The 23,785-nt window shown below is 44.9% G+C and overlaps 1 long non-coding RNA gene across 2 annotated transcripts in view; it reads right to left on the reverse strand.

Moving 5' to 3' along the window:
- LOC140209499 (uncharacterized) overlaps positions 1-12,818 on the reverse strand; it is a 39,061-nt gene extending 26,243 nt beyond the window's left edge. For both annotated transcript variants that reach the window (XR_011889001.1, XR_011889000.1), the window contains exons 1-3: positions 11,534-12,818; positions 2,939-3,037; positions 2,361-2,501 (exon numbers count right to left, since the gene is read on the reverse strand). This is a non-coding gene — a long non-coding RNA (uncharacterized lncRNA). The remainder of the gene's footprint in view (positions 1-2,360; positions 2,502-2,938; positions 3,038-11,533) is intronic.
- Positions 12,819-23,785: the final 10,967 nt, after the last annotated feature.

Here is a 23,785-nt window from a genome sequence, read left to right on the forward strand (position 1 = left end):
CGACGCTTGGGAGGTTGGTGTCCACGATAAAGCTGGCTAAATGTAAAACCCTCTGCAATCCTGTGCAGTGGCTCATCCATAGCAAGGCAGTGATGCAACCATTTAGAATGCTCTCTATAATACCATAAGACATAGGAGGAGAATCAGGCCATTTGCCTATTGAGTCTGATCAGCAATCTGTACGTGGAAGAATTGGGAGGCTGGAGAAATCAATTGGAGGGCATGCAGGTAAGATGCAAGAGTGCTCATATGGAGCACAAATAGTAGCCAGGATCATTGGGTTGAATGGACTGCTTATACTCCAACTTTCTGATGTGCCAGTGAATGCACTAAGAAAATAGTCAGCCTGTCATCAAAACTTTACCATTTAGAAACAAGATTATTTGTTTTCCTGAAAGCCTTCAACACACCTCCACAAATAGTATATTACCAGTATCATATCTCTTCTGGCAAATCTGAACCGTTAGCTCCTTCACTGTGACCTGTCTTGAGCCCTGCATATAGATGCAATAACAAGGAAAGCATCTTAAAGCATCAGTGTCCTTAACTTCTCGGGAGTTTAAGGAGGTGTGGATTGTCATCAAACAATATTCTGGATGTACTAATGAAATTATTATTCTGGCTTTTGCTTCCTTCCTATGCCATCCTAATGAAGGGTCTTGGCCCAAAATGTCAACTGTTTATTCTAGTCCATAGATGCTGCCTGACCTGTTAAATTCCTCCAGTATTTTGCTATGAGCCTGTGATGCTCCACAGTTTCACCTTAACTCCCCCTAAATTCTACCACTCAACTACCCACTAATGGATATTGACAGTGGCCAATTAACCTAAAGGCCTTTAAAGCCACCAATATAACCAGGGAATCCTACCACACGAGTCATTCTCTCTTCTCCCCATTCCTGTTGGGCAGAAGATATAGCAGCTCAAGAATACAAGCACACCTACAGCCCAATAATAAGACTCTTGAAATGTCCTCTCAGGCAATAAAAATGTAATTTAGATCTCACAATGCACATGACTTGAACTGATGCAAAATTCACTGTGTCTCAATGTACATGTGACCAATACACTCCATGGCCACATTAATTGTTCTTGTACCCTAATAAAGTGGCCACCGAGTGGACACCCGTGGTCTTCAGCTACGGCAGCCTATCCACCTCAAGATTCAATGTGTGGTCCACTGAGTGATACATTTCTCATACCACTGTTGCAACTTGTGCTTAATTGAGTTACTGTCACCTTCCCGTCACTTTCAAGTAGTCCGACCATTCTTCTCTGACCTCTCTCATTAACGGGCATTTTCTCCCACAGAACTGCTGCTCACCAGATCTTTTTAGCTTTTCACATCATTCTCTGTAAACTTTACAGACTGTTGTGCATGAACATCCAGCAGATCAGCAGTTTCTGAGATACTCAAACCACCTCATCTGGCACCAACCATCACCAACATTCAAATTCACCAAATCACATTTCTTTCCCATACTGATGTTTGGTCTGAACAACAACTGAACCTCTTGACCACGTCTGCATGCTTTTATGCATTGAGTTGCTGCCACATGATTGGTTAATCAGTTATTTGCATTAATGAGCAGGTGTACAGGAGTGCCTAATAAAATGGCCATTGAGTGCATATTATGCATTTTGGTATTGTTTTTCCCTTGTATGACCTCAATGTACTTACATTTTTAAATAATCGGTGTAGCTGTCAGTCGTATTTATTGTCATATCTAAAGTAAATGTGTGAACAGAGCAACGAAAAACTTACTTGCAACAGCAGCACAGTCTCATAGTGTCAGATCAGCAGCATTCACTAGAAAATAAAATTATATGCAATGTACTAAAGAAAGAACACAATTACAAAAAAACAAGGTCCATTTCAGTGCACAGTTGTTCGCTGTATATCGTCATGAGTGAGAATAATAAACCAATTATTAATAGGTGGAAGGAAACTGAAGCTCCCAGGGTATACCCACCTGTAAAGAGTTTTTACATTCTTCCCGTCAGTGGGTGGGTTTCCTCCGGGTGCTTCAGTTTCCATCCACCATCCAAAGACGTACTAGTTGGGAGGTTAGTTGGTGTTTGTAAATTGTGCTGTGATTAAGCTAGTGTTAAATAGGTGGGTTGCTGGGCAGGACGGCTCAATGGGCCAGAAGGGCCTGTTCCACGCTGCTCTCTAAATGAAATAAGTAAGATGTATACTGGTGCCTTGATGTAGAAACTCCACTGGCTTCAGCATGGAGCCATATCAGGAATCAGGGACTAATCACAGGCATGGTTGTTGCTCTGGACAAATATATTTGTAAACTTTCTTTAAACATGCTCCCTCCCCTATCATCCCTCCAAAACTTGTCAATACTCACAGATTGATTCCTAGCCAACATCAGGATCTTTTCGGAATTCTACCATACGGTCCTGGTGTTTGTAAATGCGGGACTTCATCCATGAGCCAGATTTGATCCTCTGCATATGGTTACCCCTCAGCATGGCTTAATATCTTCATCCTTGATGAGAACAGAAAGGAAGTGTCAGTCAAAGAGATGTTGTCAGGGAAGGGGAAGTGGGATGCAGGGTAGTGAAGAGGAAGACCAGTGGGGGTTCAGATGGGGCGGGCAAGTCGAGAGTGAGAAACTGGAGAGATAGGCATAAGGAGTTGGGAATTACGAAGGAAGGGGTGAGCAATGTACGGGAAGGTCAAGAAACTGCAATGAATGAGACTGAACAACACAGCACAGTATGGGCCTTTCAGACAACAATATCGAGCAAACCACTTAAGCTGTTCTAGGATTAATCTAAGCCTTCCCTCCTACAGTAACACTCAATTTTTCTATCACCCATATGCTTTGACAGTTTCTTGAAAGTACCAATTTCATCTATCTCTACCTCTATCCCTGAGGTCGTTCAGCATACCTATCAGGCTCTGTAAAAAAACCCTTCTTACCTCTTTCTGCCCTGGGAAAGAGCCTCTGGGTATCCACTCAATCAATGCCGGTTATGATCTTGTAAACCTCTATCAAGTTAACCTTCATGCTTCTTCATCCTAAAGAGAAAAACCTCAGTTCACTCATCTTATTCTCAGAAGACAATATAAGGATAGGTTGAACAAGACCAGGCAGCAACCTGTTGAATATCCACTGCACAGTAGATAGGAGAGAGGAGGAACAGTAACGGTTCAGTGAAAATTGTATGCTTTTGATTGATCTTGGAGTTGGTTAATACGTTGGCACAGCATCAAGAGTTGAAGGGCCTGTCGTGATGTTCTATATAAGAGTTCAGAAGAGGCTCAACAGAATGATTCTGGGAGCAAATCCCGGAGTTCCAGGAGGCGAGTAGCTGGGTGACTGTCAGGAGAAATAGAAATAGGCAGGTCGAGCAGAACACACCTGTGGCCATCCCCTCAAAAATAAGTATACTGCTTTGGATACTTTCGTGGGGGATGATTTCGCCGGAGAATGTCACGGTGACCAGGTTACAGGCACTGAGCATGGGTCCGTGGTGCAGAAAGGGAAGACAGAGAAGAAGGGAGCTGTCATGATAGAATCTCAGTAATGAGGGGAGCGGATGGGAGATTCTGTGGACACGAAAGGGGATGCAGTGGATGTTGTATATTTGGACTTTCAGAAGAACTTTGACAAGATGCCACACATGATCCTATCTACCAAGTTAAGAGCCCATGGTATTACAGGAAAGTTACTAATATGGTTAGAGCATTGCCTGATTGGTAGGGGGCAGCGAGTGGGAATAAAAGGATACTTTTCTGGTTGGCTGCCAGTGACTAGTCATATTCTACAGGGGTCGGTGTTGGGGCCACTTATTTTATACTGTATTAAATGATTTAGCTGATGGAATAGACAACTTTGTTGCCAAGTTTGCAGATGATATGACGAGGGTGGAGGACAGGTAGTGTTGAGGAAACAGGTAGGATCCAGAAGGATTTAGACAGATTAGGAGAAGGGGCAAGAAAGTGGCAAATGAAATACAAAGTTGGAAAATGCATGGTCGTGCACTTTGGTATTAGGAATAAATGTGCAGAACATTTTCTAAATGGGGAGAAAAGCCAAAAATCTGAGATGCAAAGGGACTTGGGAGTCCTTCTGCAGAACACCCTAAAGGTTAACTTGCAAGTAGAGTCAGTGGTGAGGTTTAGAAATGCCATGTTAGCATTCATTTCAAGGGGTCTAGAATACAAGAGCAAGAATGTGTTGCTGAGGCTTTATAAAGCATTGGTGAGGCCTCACCTTGAGTACTGTGAACAGTTTCAGGCCTCTCATCTTAGAAAAGATGTGCTGGCATTGGAGAGTGTCCAGAGGAGGTTCACAAGGAAGATTCAAGGAATAAAAGGGTTATCATACGAGGAACATTTGATGGCTCTGGGTCTGCACTCGCTGGAATTCAGAAGGACAAGGGGGGATCTCATAGTTTGACAGGTTCTTGATTTATCTCTGCATCAAAGGCTCAATGATTGGGCTGAGTGATAATAAACCAGCCATGGTGGAATGGTGAAGCAGGCTTGATAAACCGAATGGCCGATTCTACTCCTATGACTTATCCTTTATGGTCAAAGAAAGGTACTTAGTGAAGGGCAATGATCTCAGCAGAATGATCTCAACCCGAATCTTCAGCCATCCATTTCTCTCCTTGGATGCTGCCTGACCTGGTTAGTACCTCTGGTTCTGCCTGTTTTCGCACTCCACATCCCAGCATTTGCTGCCCCTTGTGTCTCTGTTTTGATGACGACCATTGTGTATAATGAGGTAACCTGTGGTACTTTGGGCTGAATGTCATTGTCTATATGGTCGCAATCAGTTACCCAAAGCCCAGCTCTCTTAATCGAAAGTGAACAAGTACCAAGATGTCTGGTGTCACTGAGATGGCAATGTCTCAATCCGAGGGAACACAAGGCCCTTTTGGCTCTTCTGAGACCTTGAAGGTTCTGGTCCAAGCACACAGACACCATGGCTGCAAAGCCCACCGGCACCTCTCCTCCCTCAGGATGCTAAAGAAATTGAACAGGTCCCCTTTGACCCTCACCAATATCTCTCAATACATCATGTAGAAAAAAATCCTATCGGGACGTATCCCGGTTTGGTACGGCAACTGCTCTGCCCGATTCGGCACATAGCTCTCACTGCCTCAGTAGAGCAGCCAACATAATCAAAGACCCACCCACAATCTCTCTGAAAGCATATACCATCAGTCTCAGGAACAGTTTCTCTCCCACTGTTATAAAACTATTGAACGCTTCCCTTCTACAGTACGATTTGCACATGACCACACAATCTACCACATCGTGGCCTTGCACCTACACTGCACTTTCTCTGTAACACTTTATTCTGCGTTCTCTTATTGCTTTTCCCCCATACAACCTCAATGCACTAACATGACAAATGATCTACATGGATGGTGTGCAAAACAAAGTTTTATCAGTGCAACTTGGTACATGTGACAATAATAAACCACTTAACAGTTATTGAACTCTCTCAAATTCTCGCCATTTTGCAGAGAAGTGTGAGACGCCTTGTGTTATCAGTACTTTCAGTTCCTAGTCCAGAAAAAGCTAGTTTATGACAGAGAGTACATTCCCCTGCATGGTGGGGAAAAACAGGGTTAAATAATGGATGGGTATGGTGATAAACACCAGTTGATTGGACACCCTATTACTGAGATCACGTTAAATGACAGTCCATGGAAAGTGGCTTTCCACTAAAGTACAAAGTAAAATTGTGGCAGATTGAAAACAAAAAATATTGCTTGCATGGAATGGCCCAAGATTGCAAAACAAAGGACACTCTTAAAAGAGTCAAGTACCCACTCTGATGTCGACTGCTGGCGCAAAGGCATCAGCGCCAGACTCTGGAGCGAAGGTTCCCGAGTTCAGATCCAAGCTGGGCCGCCCCCCCACCGAGCACACTTTCCATCCGGGCCGTGCTGAGCGTCAAGCTAACCACTTGGCCTCGTAAAAAAAGGATCGAGTCAGGAACGTTCATATAGTGACCTGGTTAATCCGAAAGGAGACCAATCCTGACACCACACACCAGACAAGAATGGCTGACTTACTGGTGCAACACGCCAAAAAAAATCCCACTCTGCAGAGATCACGTTATAGGTAATGAGGGACGCTATCCAGAGTCTGCTGACTATCTAGAAAATGGAATAGCGCAGCACTGGAAAAGGCCCTTTGCCCCACCATACCTTGACAAAATAATTAAAATAGTAATTAATTTCTAACTAACCTACTCTCTTCTAACTACACAATGTCCATATCTTTCTATTCCATACACATTCATGTACCTATCGATGAGACTTTCAAAACACCTCTATTATACTTTCCTTTAGTACCATCCCTGGCAGCTACCACTCTCTGTGTGAAAAACAATTTGCCCTGCACATCTCCTTTGAATTCCCCCTTTCTCATTTGGAATTCACGTCCTGTAGTCCGTTCTCCAGTCTGAGTATACAACTCCATTCTGCAACTAATATCAAGTGTTCTTTGGCACAACAGACATTCCCTCTTTGGCAGGTGTCCCTTGTGCAGTAAATACTTATCTAAAAACAAGTTTGTGCTTTTGGATTCTCACCTGAACCACATCTGTCTCACACCACATCTCTTGGGAGCCAGAATCAGTATCACCCCAAAGCAGCATGGGGGCCCCTGTTGAAGGCAACAAATCTGATGCTCACAACTGCGATAGTATTGATGGGTCAGCATGGAGATTGTGGGCCAAAGAGCCCTTTTCCCTGTTGTGGGGCTCGATGACACTTCATGGCCTGAAAGATGCTTTAACGAGCTGCAGCCTCCCATCTCATACAGTAGCTGTCAGTTTGTGCAACACTTCACAGTGCCAGCATTCACTAAATGGGGTTCAATTCCCACTGCTGTCTATAGGAGTTTGTACATTCTCCCCATGACTGTGTGGGTTTCATCTGAATGCTCCCATTTCCTCCCACATTTCAAAATCATACAGATTATGCTTAGTACAATGTGGGACTGCCATGTTGCTGCTGGAAGTATGGTGACTCTTGTACGCTGTCGCCAGCAGACTTTGGACTGTATTTACCATTGACACAAACAACATATTTCACCCTATGTTTCGGTGACATTGTGACACATAAAGTTAATCATAAATCTCTCCACTCTTACCTTAAACCTCTGGTTCTTGATTCACCAAAACTGGGAAAAAGACTGAGTACATTCACCCTATCTGTGCCCACCATAACATTTTACACCTCTATAAAATCACCCTGAGTCCCTTAGTCTCCAATGAATAAAGCCCTCAGCTGACCAAAACTCAAGATCTAAGACACAGAAGTACAGCTTATATTTACGTCTGTCTTCACTGTGATTCAGCACTCCTGGTTGAACTCTGATGTTTTGTACTCATCACTGTATTTATTGCTGGAATTATTGAGAAAGCAATTTCATTGTTTCCGTCACATAAACCATGATGCAAATTGTACAGAGTGAACCTCAAGCATTTTCCCTTAACTGATATCAGTGGTGTACAAGATGAGACAGTGCCAGATTTCCTTGTTTTCTTATATATGTATATATCGAAATGTATGATGAAATGCATAATTTCTGTGTCAATGACCAACACAGTGTGATGATGAACTTCCTTACCACTGACTCAAACTGCAAGTTACCCTTTAGGGAATCCTGCATGAGGTCGCACAAGTCCCTTTGCAACTCTGATTTCTGTATGTTCTCCCCACTTAGAAATTGCTTTGTCAGTACAAAGCCGGGCACTGGAAGAAACTGGTACATCCTTATTGAGTCCTTCCTTCAGCTCATTTGAACTTGTTTACCAGGACATGTTCCAAACAAACAACAGTTCAGAACTCCCTCTGGGGTATCACTATTGCGTAGTCAATACTGAAATCGCTTTGCAATACCAACAATCACAATGGGGCTCAATTCCCACCCATGTCTGTAAGGAGTTTGTATGACTGCACGGATTTCCTCTGGGTGCTCCGGTTTCCTCCCACATTCCAAAGATGTATAGGTTCAGGTTGGTGAATTTTGGGAATACAACGTTGTTACCAGAAGCATGGTGACACTTGTGAACTGTCCACCAGCACATCCTCGGACTGTGCTGTTTGCTGTCACAAAATGATGTATTTCACTGAATGCTTCAATATACATGTGATAAATTAAGCTAATCTTTAAAAGACTGGCCTCAATTACTTCTTTGAGCAAGGTAAAAAGGGAGAAGCAGATCGAGACTGAGGTGCGTAAAGAGAAAGATGAACTTAGCATTACCCAGGAACAGGCAAGTCAGGTAGTATTCAAGTCAAAGTGTGGGTGATTGTTGATACCAGACAGGATGGTTTGAGTGTCTCAACCTACTGACCTCTGAGGCTTTTCACACACAACAATATCTCCATTTTACAGAGAACGCTAGGATAAACAACAACAATAAAACATCCTGAGTGGCAGTACTCTGTGCAAAAGTGCTTTGTTAATGAGAAAGTTCAGAGATGCATGGCCAGACTGGTTCAGGCTGACAGGAAAGGCACAGTAACTCAAATAATCACTCCCTATAACAGTGGTGTGAAAAACAGCATCTCTGAATGCAAGCACCACACACAAAACGCCGGTGGAACCCAGCAGGCCAGGCAGCATCTGGAGGAAGAATTACAGTCGACGTTTCAGACCGAGACTCTTCATCAGGCCTCCCTCCCCCCTTTGATCCCAGCTCTCATCCGTGCCAGGTCCTTACCATCTCCTCCGACCTTCAACTCTCTGAGGCAAAGCGCTCTGTCCTCAGTAAGGGCCTTACCTTTGTTCCCCTTTGCCCAGACCTCAGCCAGTTCTGCGGGCGCCATGACGCTGAACTCTCCTTCCGCCGGCTCCATCTTCGAGCCTACTTCTTCGGCAAGGACTCTCCCACCCCTAATGACCCCTCCTGCCTTCAACACTCCTCCTCCTCTTCATGGACACCCCGCTCTGGTCTTCTGCCTGCTCTGGATCTCTTAATTGCTAACTGCCGGTGGGACATCAACCATCTCCGCTTCACCACACCTTGTTCCAATTCCAACCTCATTCCTTCCGAACGCTCTGCTCTCCACTCCCTCCGCAACAATCCTAACCTTACTATAAAACCCGCCGATAAGGGGGGTGCTGTTGTAGTCTGGCGTACTGACCTCTACCTTGCCGAGGCACAGCGACAGCTGATACCTCCTCTTATTTACCCCTCGATCATGACTCCACTAAGCAGCACCAGGCCATTGTCTCCCACACCATCACCAACCTTATCAGCTCTGGGGATCTCCCATCCACTGCCACCAACCTCATACTTCCCACACCCCGCACTTCCCGTTTCTGCCTTCTACCCAAGATCCATAAACCTGCTTGTCCAGGTAGACCCATTGTCTCAGCTTGCTCCTGCCCCACCGATCTCATTTCTGCATACCTCGACACTGTTTTATCCCCCCTTGTTCAATCCCTTCCCACCTATGTTCGTGACACTTCTCACGCTCTGAATTTTTTCGATGATTTTAAGTTCCCTGGTCCCCACTGCCTAATTTTCACCATGAATGTTCAGTCCATATATATCTCCATCTCCCACCAGAAAGGTCTCAAAGCTCTCCGCTTCTTTTTGGATTCCAGACCTAACCAGTTCCCCTCTACCACCACTCTCTTCCGTCTTGCTGAATTAGTCCTTACTCTTAATAATTTCTCCTTTGGCTCCTTGTACTTCCTCCAAACTAAAGGTGTGGCCATGGGCACCTGTATGGGTCCCAGCTATGCCTGCCTTTTTGTTGGCTTTGTGGAACAGTCCATGTTCCAAGCTATACTGGTATCTGTCCCCTACTTTTCCTTCGCTACATCGACGACTGTATTGGCGCTGCTTCCTGCACGCACGCTGAGTTCGTTGACTTCTTTAACTGTGCCTCCAACTTTCACCCTGCCCTTAAATTTACCTGGTCCATTTCTGACACCTCCTTCTCCTTTCTTGATCTTTCGGTCTCTATCTCTGGAAACAGCTTATCTACTGATGTCTACTATAAGCCTACGGACTTACCTGGACTATTCCTCTTCCCACCCTGTCTCTTGCAAAAATGCCATCCCCTTCTCTCAATTCCTCTGTCTCCGCCGCATCTTCTCTCAGGATGAGGCTTTTCATTCCAGGATGAAGGAGATGTCTTCCTTTTTTAAAGAAAGGGGCTTCCCTTCCTTCACCATCAACTCTGCTCTCAAATGCATCTCTGTCATTTCATGCACATCTGCGCTCACCCCATCCTTCCGCCACCCCTCTAGGGATAGGGTTCCCCTTGCCCTCACGTACCACCCCACCAGCCTCCGGGTCCAACATATCATTCTCCATTACTTCCGCTACCTCCAACGGGATCCCACCCCCAAGCACATCTTTCCCTCCCACCCTCTTTCTGCTTTCTGCAGGGATCATCCCCTACACAACTCCCTTGTCCATTCGTCCCCCCATCCCTTCCCACCAATCTCCCCCCCGGTACTTATCCTTGTAAGCAGAACAAGTGCTACACCTGCCCTTACACTTCCTCCCTCACCACCATTCAAGGCACCAGACAGTCCTTCCAGGTGAGGCGACTCATCACCTGTGAGTCGGCTGCTGTGATATACTGCGTCCAGTGCTCCAGCTGTGGCCTTCTATAAATTGGTGAGACCTGACACAAACTGGGAGACCGTTTCACTGAACACCTACGCTCTGTCCGCCAGAGAAAGCAGAATCTCCCAGTGGCCACACGTTTTAATTCCACGTCCATTGCTCATTCTGCTATGTCAATCCATGGCCTACTCTACTGTCAAGATGAAGCCACACTCAGGTTAAAGGAACAACACCTTATATTCCATCTGGGTAGCCTCTAACCTGATGGCATGAGCACTGATCTCTCTAACTTCCATTAATGCCTGTCCTCCCCTTCTTACCCCATCCCTTATTTATTTATTATTCCCCCCCCCTTTTCATCTCTCTGTCCCTCTAACAATCACTCCTTGCCTGCTCTCCATCTTCCTCTGGGCTCCCCTCCACCTTTCTTTCTCTCGAGGACCCCCGTCTGAAGATCCTCTTCCTTATCCAGCACTGTATCCCTTTTCCCAATCAACTTTCCAGCTCTTAGCTTCATCCCTCACCCTTCTGTCTTCTCCTATAATTTCAGATCTCCCCTCCCCCTCCCAGTTTCAAATCTCTTACTATCTCTTTTTTCAGTTAGTCCTGACAAAGGGTCTTGGCCTGAAACTTCGACTGTATTTCTTCCCATAGATGCTGCCTGGCCTGCTGCGTTCCACCAGTATTTTGTGTGTGTTGCTTGAATTTCCAGCATCTGCAGATTTTCTCGTGTTTGCGTCTCCGAATGCAAAACATGTCAAAACTTGAAGGGATGGACGACAGCAACAGAAGACCATGAACATTCATTCACGAACCACTTCATTCAACACAGGAGACAAATGTGTTAATTTTATATTAAAACTAAACTTGATACAGCAATTTTTCCTTGACATTTAATCGCTCAAACTCTCTCACACACACAGACAGATCGACTTTAAGATCATTTTTACCTTCATCGACTCCATAAGATCCATGATTCGGCCTTCTGTACTTTTTAGGAGATCTCTTCGGGTCTGGTTTCCTAGCTCCGGAAATCCTCTGGCGCCTCTGCATCGCCACATTCTTTATTTTTCCATGCTAGTGTCTGCTCAGTTTCTGACCACTTGGTTGTCTCCTTCTGCGTCTTGTCCAACCCTTCTCCGCTCATTGACAGGCCTCTCGCCCGATACCATCCTCCCGCTCAGCCAGGCCCTTCCCCGACCCCGCAGCTCGAACTCGCTCACACACAGATAGACCTATTTTACTATCATTTTTACCTTCATCTGCTCCGTAAGAGTTGGGATTCGACTTTTTGTATTTTTAATGAGAAGCCCTTTATTTCAATTACAAACCAACCAAAAGCAACCGCCTTACACTGATGTCATTACATGAGACACCATCTCTTAAGGTCAATATATAATTTGGCGTCCAATCTACGCTGTAGTTATGGTGTAGCTGTGTACCCTACACCCGTCCTACCGCCGGTCTCTCTTCGTCGTTCAGCTCCTGATGATCTCCAACCGTTCCCCTGCCCTCACTTCACACTTTCACTCTCTCATCACCAGGATCCCAGTTTCTATCCATCGTGTTCAACTTTGGGCCAACTGCCTGTTCCTGAGGCTCGACTCCCTGCCTCTTTCCTCAGACCCTGGCAACATATTCCCGCCTGTAAATTGTGGCATCCAGGCTCCAGATCCAGATCCAGGTCCTCTGCCTCCATCGAGCTCCTCAGGATCAGTCTCCCCTCACCCACATGCAGGTTCCCTACTTCCTGATCTGATTCCCTCTCCCCTGGATCCAGGCTTCCAGCCTCCTGATTCTCACGTTTGGTTCTCCAGTCTCCCGGCTTCGCTCCCTCAGCTTGGGGCTCCGCTCCCCGACCTTCCGACTGGGCCGTGCCGCCCCAGCTTGGGGCTCCCCGGTCGCCTCCTCTCCCCCACGGGCACAATTCCCCCAATTCCTGACCTCTTGGCCACCGATTCCCTTCTCCCGCTCAGACTCCGGCTCGGCGACCCTTCCTGTCGAACACCCGGCGGGCCTAAGAGCCGAAGACGAAGGCGGCCCCGCCGGCCGACAGTCGCAGCCCCCAGCGCGGTGAGTGTGCGGACTGGCATGGGTCGGACGCGGGGCCCGTGTGTGGGGACGGTCAGCTTCGATCTTGCAGTTATCAGACTATTGTACAGAGTGTGGCGGACCGACACGGAGGTTGAGAGAGTGTGGGGGGAGGATTGGGCCGGGAGAGCGGCTGACGGGGAGCGGAGACAACCGGAGAGTGTTGGCGCCACAGTGACGGGGCTGGCGGTTCGCAGCACCGGGAATATGACTGAGGGCAGCCGCTGGCGGGGAATTCAAATGGGAGAAAAGTGATGGTCTGGGATGGATTTTGGCAAGGAGTGAAAGGAAAATGAGTCGGGGATGGGCGGGTTCGGATCAGAACGGTCACCCAGTGCAGGGCATTAGGACTGGGCTAACTGATGATGTCGACTTAAAGTATTTCATTTCTAATTGTGATAAACAGCTTCATCACGATAGACTGTATTCATTATTCTGCCAGAATGTATGACCCTTCACCGTTGCAATGTCAGACATCCCACCCTGCAAAAACTCATTGCAGGGAGGTAGCACCACCACCCCCGCTCCCCGCAACCCCATATTCCCCCCGTCGACCTCCATAGTGCCGAGGCTGTTTAAAATGTCACAACAACATGGGTTGAATGGTCTGTATTGTGCTGTAATGTTCTATATTCTGTTGATAGATTCTTGACCTCACAATTTACCTTATTATGATTTTGCATCTTATTGTTTAACTGCACTGCACTGCGCTATCTCTGTAGTTGTTCAACTTGCTCATTCTAAACTCGTAAAAGATCAATAATTACCGGGACCCAGTAGTTTTGGCCGCACAATATGGGACCGGTTACTTGAAAGAAACAGAATTTGAAGAATTCATTGGTCAAAGAAAGGAATTTTTGATGCACATCCAGGAGGTAGAAAAGCTTCCTCTGATCTTGAATTGTCAGAGAAATCATTTGATTCTGCTTCAGCACACCACTTAAAGGGAGTTTATGAGTGGGAACAAAACTGTATGCTACTTTGTCTGTGGTGGATCCCTACTAAGAAATTAGGAGTTGCAATTCTAATGAGCTAAGAGATGAACCTTCATAAATTAGTGAGTTAAGAATAAATCCTGTGGTTGAGAAGTGGCAGATGCAGTTTAACCCAGGTAAGTGAGAAATGGTTCATTTTGGTCAGTCAAATTTGAAGACAGAATGTAAAATTGATGGCAAGACTCTCAGAAGTGTGGAGGATCAGCGAGATTTGGGGGTTCATGTCCATAGGACACTCAAAGCTGCTGCACAGTTGACATTGTTGTGAGAAGGTGTATGGTGTGATAGCCTTCATCAACCCTGGGAATGAGATCAAGAGCCACAAGGTAATAATAAAGCTATGTAAGACTTTACTTAGGCCTCACTTGGAGTACTGTGTTCAGATCTGGTCACCTCACTACAGGAAGGATGTTGAGATTATGGAGAGAGTGCAGAGGAGATTTACAGGGATGTTGCCTGGATTGGAGAGCATGCCTTATGAGAATAGGTTGAGTGAACTTTGCCTTTTCTCCATGAGAGGTGACCTGATAGAGGTGTATAAGATGTTGAGAAGCCTTGATCGTGTGAAAAGACAGGCTTTTTCCCAGGGCTAAAATGGCTAAAACGAGGGGGCACAGTTTTAAGGTGCTTGGAAGTAGGTACAAGGAGGATGTCAGAGGTAAGTTTTTTATACAGAGTGTTCTGGCTGCGTGGAATGCACTACCAGCGACAGTGGTAGAGGCAGATACAATAGGATCTTTTAAGAGACTCTTAGATAGGTACATAGAGTTTTGAAAAGTAGAGGACAATGGGCTAGGGTAATTTTGAGCAGTTTCTGGAGTAGGTTACAAGGTCGACACAAAATGTTCACTGAAGGCCTGTAATGTTCTGTAGATTTCTATGATTCTGTGAAGTGACAGCCGCTTGGTGCTCCAAGTATTCCACTGTTCTTGTGGTAACAGGGCAACCTACATCACTACTGGAAGCTCTCGATCTCAAAGTCACTGATATACGCATTATCTCAGAAGTTTAGTTGATAATTGTGTAAAACTAACCCAAGTTGTTTAGTCTTTCTCAACAGGTTCCTGCTGTTTGAAGCGGTCTCTGGGAAGGAGGACACACCTTGATTCCTGGTGACTGGGTCGTGGTCAAAAAACGACGTAAGGAACCACTCGGAGCTTGGCGGAAGGTCCTTAGCAAGTACTGTTAATTACCAATTCAGCAGTCAAGGCAGAAGGTGAAAGTAGGTGGATACAAACCAGCCACTACAAGTGAGGTAAAGTGACTCCAGATTACGATACGTGCTGTGGGAGGACTTGAAGCACAAGTAATTTGTGAACTGTAAATGTGAAAAACCCAAAAATTGCTCCAACAAATTTAAACTTGTGTAAGTATTCCTAATGTATCCAATCATGTCAGAATAGTATAGATGCCTTTAAGAACCCATAATCCTTTTATTACTATACGATCAAAGTCGTTTTTAATTACTCTGTAACGTAGAACTTTCTAAGATTTTCTGTCTCTGAATTTTCAGATGCAGTGATTGTAACATACTACCTTATTGAATAAAATGGAGGACTGTTGGAATTGATTTTATTTAATACTTTTTTAAAGATATCAGGTGAATTAATGCAAGACTAAAATCGAGTTTTAATCGTAGTTTTTTGTTGACATAATTGGTATCTCTAACAAACTCGTGTATTTTTCACAATATCTGGTATTTGTCCCCGCTTACTGGCAGAAGGCGGTATAGCACTTACATGTACAGTACCTTCTTATTTTTCAGTTGGCTAAGTGCTGGGCTCATTACCCACGCACCTATAATTGTACAACCACTGATTAGATTCTACTTGTCTAAGAAATTTCCATTAACTTGGGTATAAAGGTGATACAGTTTTCAAAGGCGACATCTTTTCATTGAATCTATTGTATCTCTTTCGTTTCTGCTTGCTTCTTGGCACCTCAGCTAGTATCAAATTCTCTGTATCTTGGTTTAAACTTTAAAATAAATGATTGTGAAGAATCAATGTTTTGGCTCATTCCTGAACTAAAAGAAGCCAGGGATTGAAAATTACCGAGATCCGACACATGGCGTCCTGACCCCTGCATTCAGTATCTTGACTGATAAAGAGCACCACGCCAAAAGTGTTTCTCTCTGCCCGGGCTACCCGTGTTACCAGTTGAAGGAACTAAGTACCTGCATCCCTAGATCTTTCTATTCTACAACATTTCTCAAGAGCTCAATCATCTACTGTGGAGGTCCTGCCCTAGTTTGTCTGAACAAAATGGGACATTGAATTTAACTTTACTTCATGTAAACTTTACTTGTCTTTTTTGCCATGTAGACTGTCCAGTGTACCACTAATTTTAGCATCATCTGCAAACTTACTAACCATGCATCTACATTCTCTTCCAAAGTAACGAATGAAAGAGGGCACAGCACTGACCCCTGTGGTACACTGCTTCTAACTAGCCTCCCCTCTGAAAAACAATCCTCTGCCACCCCTTGTCTCCTTCTTCAAGCCAACATTACACACTAACTGACAACATAGAACAGAAGAGCACAGTACATGCCCTGACACTTGTGTTGTGCCAACCTTTCAATCTGGTCCAAGATGTTACCAATATGCCAGTCATTGTATGGAAAAATAAGGTTGTTTTAAATGACTTGGTGATCTTAGGAGGTGAGGTCCTGTTTTAGCTGACAAAGCTGAAAGGTTATAAATCTCCAGGGCCAAACAACATATATGCAAGGGTACTTAAAGGGATCTGTGATTATATATGTAAACTCCTAACATGTATTTTTCAAAAGTCATTGAAGACTGGTGAACTCCTGAAGGGCTGGAAATGTGTAACATTGTCCCAGTATATAAGACTATACTGTATATGAGTAGATACGGAGCTGCAAAAGCAGCTGATAAGAAAAGGCATGTTAGCCGAAAGCCAGCATGGGTTCAGAAAGGGAAAATCATTTTTTACTAATATACTAAGATTTAGCAAGACGTAACTGAAATTTATGATAACAATAGGGTGGTTATTATAATTTACTTTGACTTTCAGAAGGCTTTTGACAAGGTACCCACAAGAGGTTAATAATCAAATTACAGAAGATAAGGATTCAGGATAAGGTGTGCAAATGGATACAGAAGTGGCTCAAAAACAGAAAATGAGTTATGGCGAGAGGATCATTCTCACACCTGTAAGATGTTAAAAATGGGCTTCTGCAGCGATTGGTTTTGGAGCACTGTTGTTTTAATTTACACAAATAATTTGGATAAGCGCATAGTAAATAAGCCAGTAAAGTTTGCCAATCACACAAAATTAGTGGGATGGGCTGATAACATTCAGGTGGCAGAATCAATACAGTTAGATCTAAACAAAATCTAGATGTGGGCAGATAAACGGTAGCTGAAATTTAATGACAGTAAATGTAAAGAATTACATATAGGAGTAGGAATATTATATATAAATATACATTGGGGTGTCTTGAGTAAGAAACTGCACTGTATGAGAAGGATTTGGGTGGCCTGGAAAACTCATCACGATCAATATCCAAACAATGCACAGAAGCGATTAGGAAGGCTAATAGAATGTTGGCTATATAATTGGCTCAGTGGAGTTCAGGTCAAAAAAAATTCTCCTTCAGCTCTATAATGCATTTGTGAGGCCACACATTAAATGCTGTGTACCATATTTTGTGAGGGATGTGAAGGCACTAGAGAGAGTTCAGAGAAGGGCGACTATACTCATTCCAGGACTGCAGGATATGAGCTATGAAGAAAGATTGAAAGAATTAAATCTTTATAGCCTAAGTAGACGTAGAATGAGAGGAGACATGATAGAAGTGTTCAAAATCATTAAGGATATAAGTAAAGTGGATGCCAGATGCTACTTCACGATTAATCCATCATCAAGGACATGGGGCCATAGGTGCAGACTGGTTAAGAGGAGATTTTAGACTACTGTCAGGAAGCATTTCTTTACACAGTCGAGTTGTGGACACATGGAACAAACTACCTAGTTGTGTAGCTGAGAGTAGTATCTTAGAGACTTACAAATCTAAACTCTATAGTTATTTCAACACACTATGTGAATATGAATTTGGCATGCGTTGTTGAGCCAAATAGCCTGTCCTTGTCAAAAAGTTTCTACTGTTCTAAACCCATTCCTTCTCACACAGCCCTCCATTGTCCTATCATTCATGTGCTTTTTCTAAATGCATCTGCCTCTACTACCATCCCTGGCAGGGCATTGAACGTGTGCACCATATTGTCTGTTTGAAAATGAAACCTACTTTGGATGTCATTTTAAAAGTATGTCCTCTCTTAGCCATTGTCACCCTGTGAAAAAGGCGTTGACTGTCCACTCTATGTCTGTTATCATCTTGTACACCTCTATCAGGTGTTGGTCAGTAGTGTAGTGGAATCAACACCAGACTTCCAGACGAATGATCCCAAGTTCAAATCGGGCCAGCACCCTGCATGCTTTCCATTCGTGCTGCATTTAGCGTTGAGCTAGCAACCTAGCCTCGTAAAAGAAACAGTCGTATGCTATGGAAACGACAAAATGCTGCCCAATATACCAGAAGGTGTGAAAAGGAACAATACCTCTATCAAGGTTTATCTCATTTGCCTTTACTCAAAGACAAAAGCCCGAGTTCACTCAATTTTTCATCATTAGACATGCTCTCTAATCCAGACAGCATCTTTGTAAATCTCCTCTGCAGCCTCTCTAGTCCTTCCATGTGCTTCCGAGAATGAGGTGACTAGAACTGAAGACAATAATCTAAAGTGTTGTCTAACAAGAGTTTTATAGAGCTGCAACATCACCTCATGTCCTTAGAATTCAGTCCCTTGACTGATGAAGTCCAACAGGCCATCCTCCGTCTCCGCACTAATCCCAACCTTACCATCACACCCACAGACAAAGGAGGTACTGTGGCGAATTGAACTCTACCTTGCTGAGGCATGGCAGCAGCTCTGACAGCTCCTTATACCTACTCCTTGAAGAGGACCTCACTGCAGACCATCAAGAAAACTGTAACACCGTCACCGACCTTATCCCCTGCCACCAAACTCATTGTCCTCAGACCAAGCACTGCTTGCTTCTACCTCCTACCCAAAATCCACAAACCAGACTGTCTGGGAAGGTCTGTCTGTGCCTGCTCCTATCCCATGGAACTCATGTCCTAATACCTCAATTCTGTTCTCTCCACCTTGGTTCAGTCCTTTCCCACCGACATCCAGGACACTTCTATGCTCTCAATCTCTTCATTAACTTTCCTGGCCATAAGTGCCTCATTTTCACCATGGATGTCCAGTCCCATTATACTTCTAACCCCATCAAGAAGGCCCTAAAGCTCCCCGTGTCTTTCTCAATAAAAGGACCAATCAGTTCCCCTCAACCACCCTCCGCCGTTTGGGAGAACTGGTCCTGACCCTTCAACAATGTTTCCTTTGGGTCCTCATATTTTCTCCAGACTCAATGGGTTAGCCATGGGCACCCGCATGGCCCCCAGCTATATCTGCCTCTCCGTTAGTTATGTAGAACAGTCCATATTCTGAGCCTTCCCTAATAATGCTCCCCATCTTTTCCTCCGCAACATTGAAGACTGCATTTGTGCCGCATCATACAGCCATGTTGAGCCTGTCAGTTTTATCAACTTTGCATCTAACTTCCACCCTGTCCTTAAATTTGCTTGCTCCATTTGGGACACCTCCATCCCCGTTCTCGATCTCTCTTTCTCCATTTCTGGAGACAACCTGTTGATGAACAACTTTCATAAACCTACAGACTCACGCAGTTATCTTGACCAAACCTCTTCCCACCCTGTCTCCTGTAAAAATGCTATTCCCCATTCTCAGTTCCTTCGTCTGTCCCTAGATGCAGCTTTCCTTTCCGGGACATGAGTAAAGTCCTCCTCCTTCAAAGAACAGGGGTTTGCTCTCCTCCACCATTCTTACTACCCTCACCTGCATCCCGTCCATTTCCCGAACGTCCGCACTTACCCTACCTTCCCACCGCCTTAACAGTGATAGAGTTCCTCCCGTCCTGACCAACCACCCCACAATGCTCCACATCTAATATACTATCCTCCGCAACTTCCGACACCTCCGAGGGTTCCGACCACCAAAGTACTTTTACCTCCTGCTCTCTCCACTTTCCTCAGCAAGTGCCCCCTCCGTGATACCATTCTCTATTTGTACCTCCCCACTAATCCCCCTCCTGGTACTTATCTCTGCAAGTAACAGAAGCACTACGTCTGCCCATTCACCTCTTTCCCCACCTCCATTCAGAGCTCAAAACAGTTCTTCCAGGGAAGGCAACATTTTACCTGTGAATTGGCCAGCTTCATCTACTTTGTCCAGTGTTCCAGATCCAGCCTCCTCTATATTCCAAATATACACCTTATACAGTATTCTGGGTTGCCTCCAACCTGATGGCATGAATACTGATTTCTCCTTCCGGTAAAATAATATATTTCCTACAGATCCCCTCATTTTCTACTCCCCACTCTGGCTTCTTCCTTCTCAGCTGCCAGTCAGGTCCCTCAGGATACCCTCCTCCTTCCCATTCTCCCATGGTCCAATCTCCTATCAGATCCTTCTTCTCCAGCTCTTTATCATTCCTACCCACCAGGCTCTAGCCATCACCTTCTTGCTATCCTCCTTCCCCTTCCCACAACTTTTCATTCTGGCATTTACCCCTTTCTTTCCCATCCTGAAGAAGAGTCTCAGCCCGACATGTGAACTATTTATTCATTTCCATTGATTGTGTTCTATCACTGATTGGCAGTGCAAGAAGAAGAGGTGACTTCACACAAATCCACCAGTGAAGGTTTTTTAAAAAAGCAAAGTTTTATGGCAGTTTCCAGAGTTTGAATTGGGCACAATCAGTGAATGGGATTGCAAGAAGAGTTGACTTCATATAGGTCCACGATTGGAGATTTAAAAAAAGAGCTTTGTGGCAGTTCTTCGGGTTCAAAGTTCAAAGTAAATTTTATTATCAGAGTACATACATGTCATCACATACAACCCTGAGATTGTTTTTTTCTGTGGACATACTTAGCAAATCTAGAACAGGAACAGTAGGCTGTAAACCAACTGTGCACGTGCAGATATAAATAAATAGCAATAAATAATAAGCATAAAATAACAATATAACAGAGTCCTTAAATGAGTGTAGTATCCCCTTATGTTCAAAAGCCTGATATTTGAGAGGTAGTGACAGTTCATGAACCTGGTGGTGCCAGTCCTGAGACACCTGTACCTTCACCTGATGGCAGCAGCAAGACAAGAGCATGGCCTGGGTGAGGTGCTTTGATGATGGATGCTGCTTTTCTACAGCAATGTTTTCATCTAGGTGTGCTCAATAGTTGAGATGGTTTTCCCATGATTTACTGGGCCGAATCCAGTACCTTTCATTGGATTTTCTGCTCAAATGCATTGTCTTCCCATACAGGGCTGTAATGCAGCCAGTCAGCACATTTTTCATGACGTATCTATAGAAATTTGCCAAGGTTTTTGATGACATGCCGAACCTCCATGGAATCCTAAAGAAGTAGAGGCTCTATCGTGCCTTCTTCGCAATAATATTCATATGATAGATCCAGGAGATGGTGACACCCAGGAATTTAAAGTTCCTCCACCTCTAGTCCTCCGATGATTACTAGCTCATGGATTTCTGATTTCCCTCACCTGAAGACTACAATCAGTTCCCTGATGAACTGAATGGGGTCTACAAGTGAGGAAATCCAGGAACCAATTGCACAAGGGAGTACTGAAGCCCAGGTCTTGGAGTTTACTGATAAGTTTTGAGGTGATGATGAGCATAAAGAGCATTCTGATGTATGCTTTGGTAGGTAAATTGGAGTGGATCCAAGTCACCATTCAGACAGAAGCTGATATGCTTCAACACCAACCTCTCAAAACCCCTCTTCCCTCTGGATGTAAATACCACTGGGCAATAGTCACTTACAGGTCCACGCTCTTCTTGGGCAGCAGTACAATTGAAGCTTGCTTGAAGCAGGTGGGTACCACATACTGCCAAAGCAAGACGCTGAAGATATCTGTGAATACAGCAGTCAGTTGGTCAGCACACGTCCCAGTTCCCGATCAGGTTCTCCATCTGGACCAAATGCTTTCCTTAGATGCACTCCCTTGTAGGCAACCCGCACATCATCTTCAAATGAGAACAAAGAATCATCGGGAAGCGTGGGGTAAATGATGGTTCCTCCTGCTCTAGTGGTCAAAGCAACCATAGGTGGCAGTGAGGTCAGCTGGAAATGAATCTCTGTTTTCCTCTCTGTCGTAAGGTTTAGCTTTGTAGGAGGTTATGACATTCAAACCCTGCCACAGCTGTCGAGCATCCCTCATTGATTCCAGTCTAGTGCCGAATCTCAATAGCCTGAGAGATGAGTTTCCATAGATCATACCTGCACCTGGTACAACTCTTGATTTCCGGATTTGAATGCCTCTGATCGGGCTCTCAGCAGGTTCTGGATTTCATTGTTCTTCCAGGGCTTCTGACTGGGGAAAGCCCTGAATGATTTTGTGGGGACACACTCATCCACAGCTGTTTAAATAAAGTCTGTAATGGCCCTGGTGTAGTCATTCAGGTCCTCAGATGGGTTCTTGAACACGGCCCAGTCAACTGACTCAAGGCAATCCTGTAACCATTCCTCTGCCTCCCGTGACCACCTTTTGGTTGTCTTGACCTCTGGAGCCTTGCTCTTTAGGCTCTGTCTGTTTGCAGGAAGCAGGTGAATGTCTAAATGATCCAACTTGCCAAAATGCTGTCTGGGGAAGAAGCGATAGGCATTCCTTAGCACAGTGTAGCAGTGGTCTAGTGTGTTGGGACCTTTGGTGCAACAGGTTACGTGCTGCTGTTTCTTCAAACAGATCTGGTTAAAATCACCGACTGTAATTTGAAATGCGTCGGGATGGGCAGTTCCGCGAGTGCTTGCTTATAATTGGCAGCTGGTGGTATGTAACCTGTATTCAGGATCACAGATGGAATGCCTCGTTTAATCGTTAGTTGTTCTAAGTCAGGGGAACAAGAAGTTGACAGACCCCATCATCTGTGCTCCAATGGAAATTGACTAATAAGCACACGCCGGCACCTCTTTCCTTACCAGGTTTTGAGGTTCGATCCATTCTGAAAATTGTAAAACATTCTTGTCGGACAACTGTGTCTGGCATGTTTGCTGTTAACCAAGTCCGAATGCGAGAAACAGTTGAGATCTGCTTCTGCTACAACAGCCTTGCCCTGAGATCATCAATTTTATTTTCAATTGACTGTACATTTGCTGACAAGGTGGTAGGCAGAGGAGGCCTCATGCCCCTGTGCTTCAGCCTAGTTTGAATTCCGCCTCTCACGGCGTGTTTTCGGCCTTGGCCCTGGCATTGGCCCTTAAAGACACCGCGCTTAACTGCTCCACGTTTAACCACCGAACGTTACATCTGAAGAGCATTGATATATTTTCGAAGACCGTTGTTAAGAGGAAATTTTCCTGCTGCAGAATGTAGCCAAAGTTGTTCCAAAAGAGTACATTTAAGAGGAAAACTGGTACAACTTCCTGCAGCCTGCAGAGAGTTGACGGTGTACAACAGCACCACTGATTGAACTGTGCCCAATCACTCAAAGGGATTCAATAGCAAGAAGGAATTACAAATAAGGCTCGGCATGTGGAGCAGCCATTGTGTGAGTGGCCAGTGTTAGGTTGGGTTTGGCTCATCAGGCTTGGGCAAGGTGAGTATCTGGTAGGTTTCTTCTTCTTTATTCTTCATCCCTTGTCCGTTAGGGCACAGTTAGTGCAGTGAAAATGGCTCCAAGGCTGTGTTGTGTTCATTGTGTGGGATGTGGGATTGCAGCTTTCCAGCCAACCACGTCAGTACCAGGTGCATCGAGCTGCTGTTCCTCGGAGGACATCTTAAGGAGCTGGAACTGCAGGTCGATGATCTTCAGATCATACAGGAGGGTGAAAAAATGATAGGAGCTAAAGGGAGGTAAACACCGAAAGGTTGCGGGACACAGGAAACTAGGTTGCTCTCAAGAGAGGTAAGGAAACTGGGCAGCCAGTACAAAGGCTGTTCCCCTTATTTTGGATTCTGTTGGGGGTTGGTGGGGGGAATAACC

The sequence above is a fragment of the Mobula birostris genome, chromosome 14 (assembly GCF_030028105.1).
Source record: "Mobula birostris isolate sMobBir1 chromosome 14, sMobBir1.hap1, whole genome shotgun sequence".
NCBI classification, from domain to species: domain Eukaryota; kingdom Metazoa; phylum Chordata; class Chondrichthyes; order Myliobatiformes; family Myliobatidae; genus Mobula; species Mobula birostris.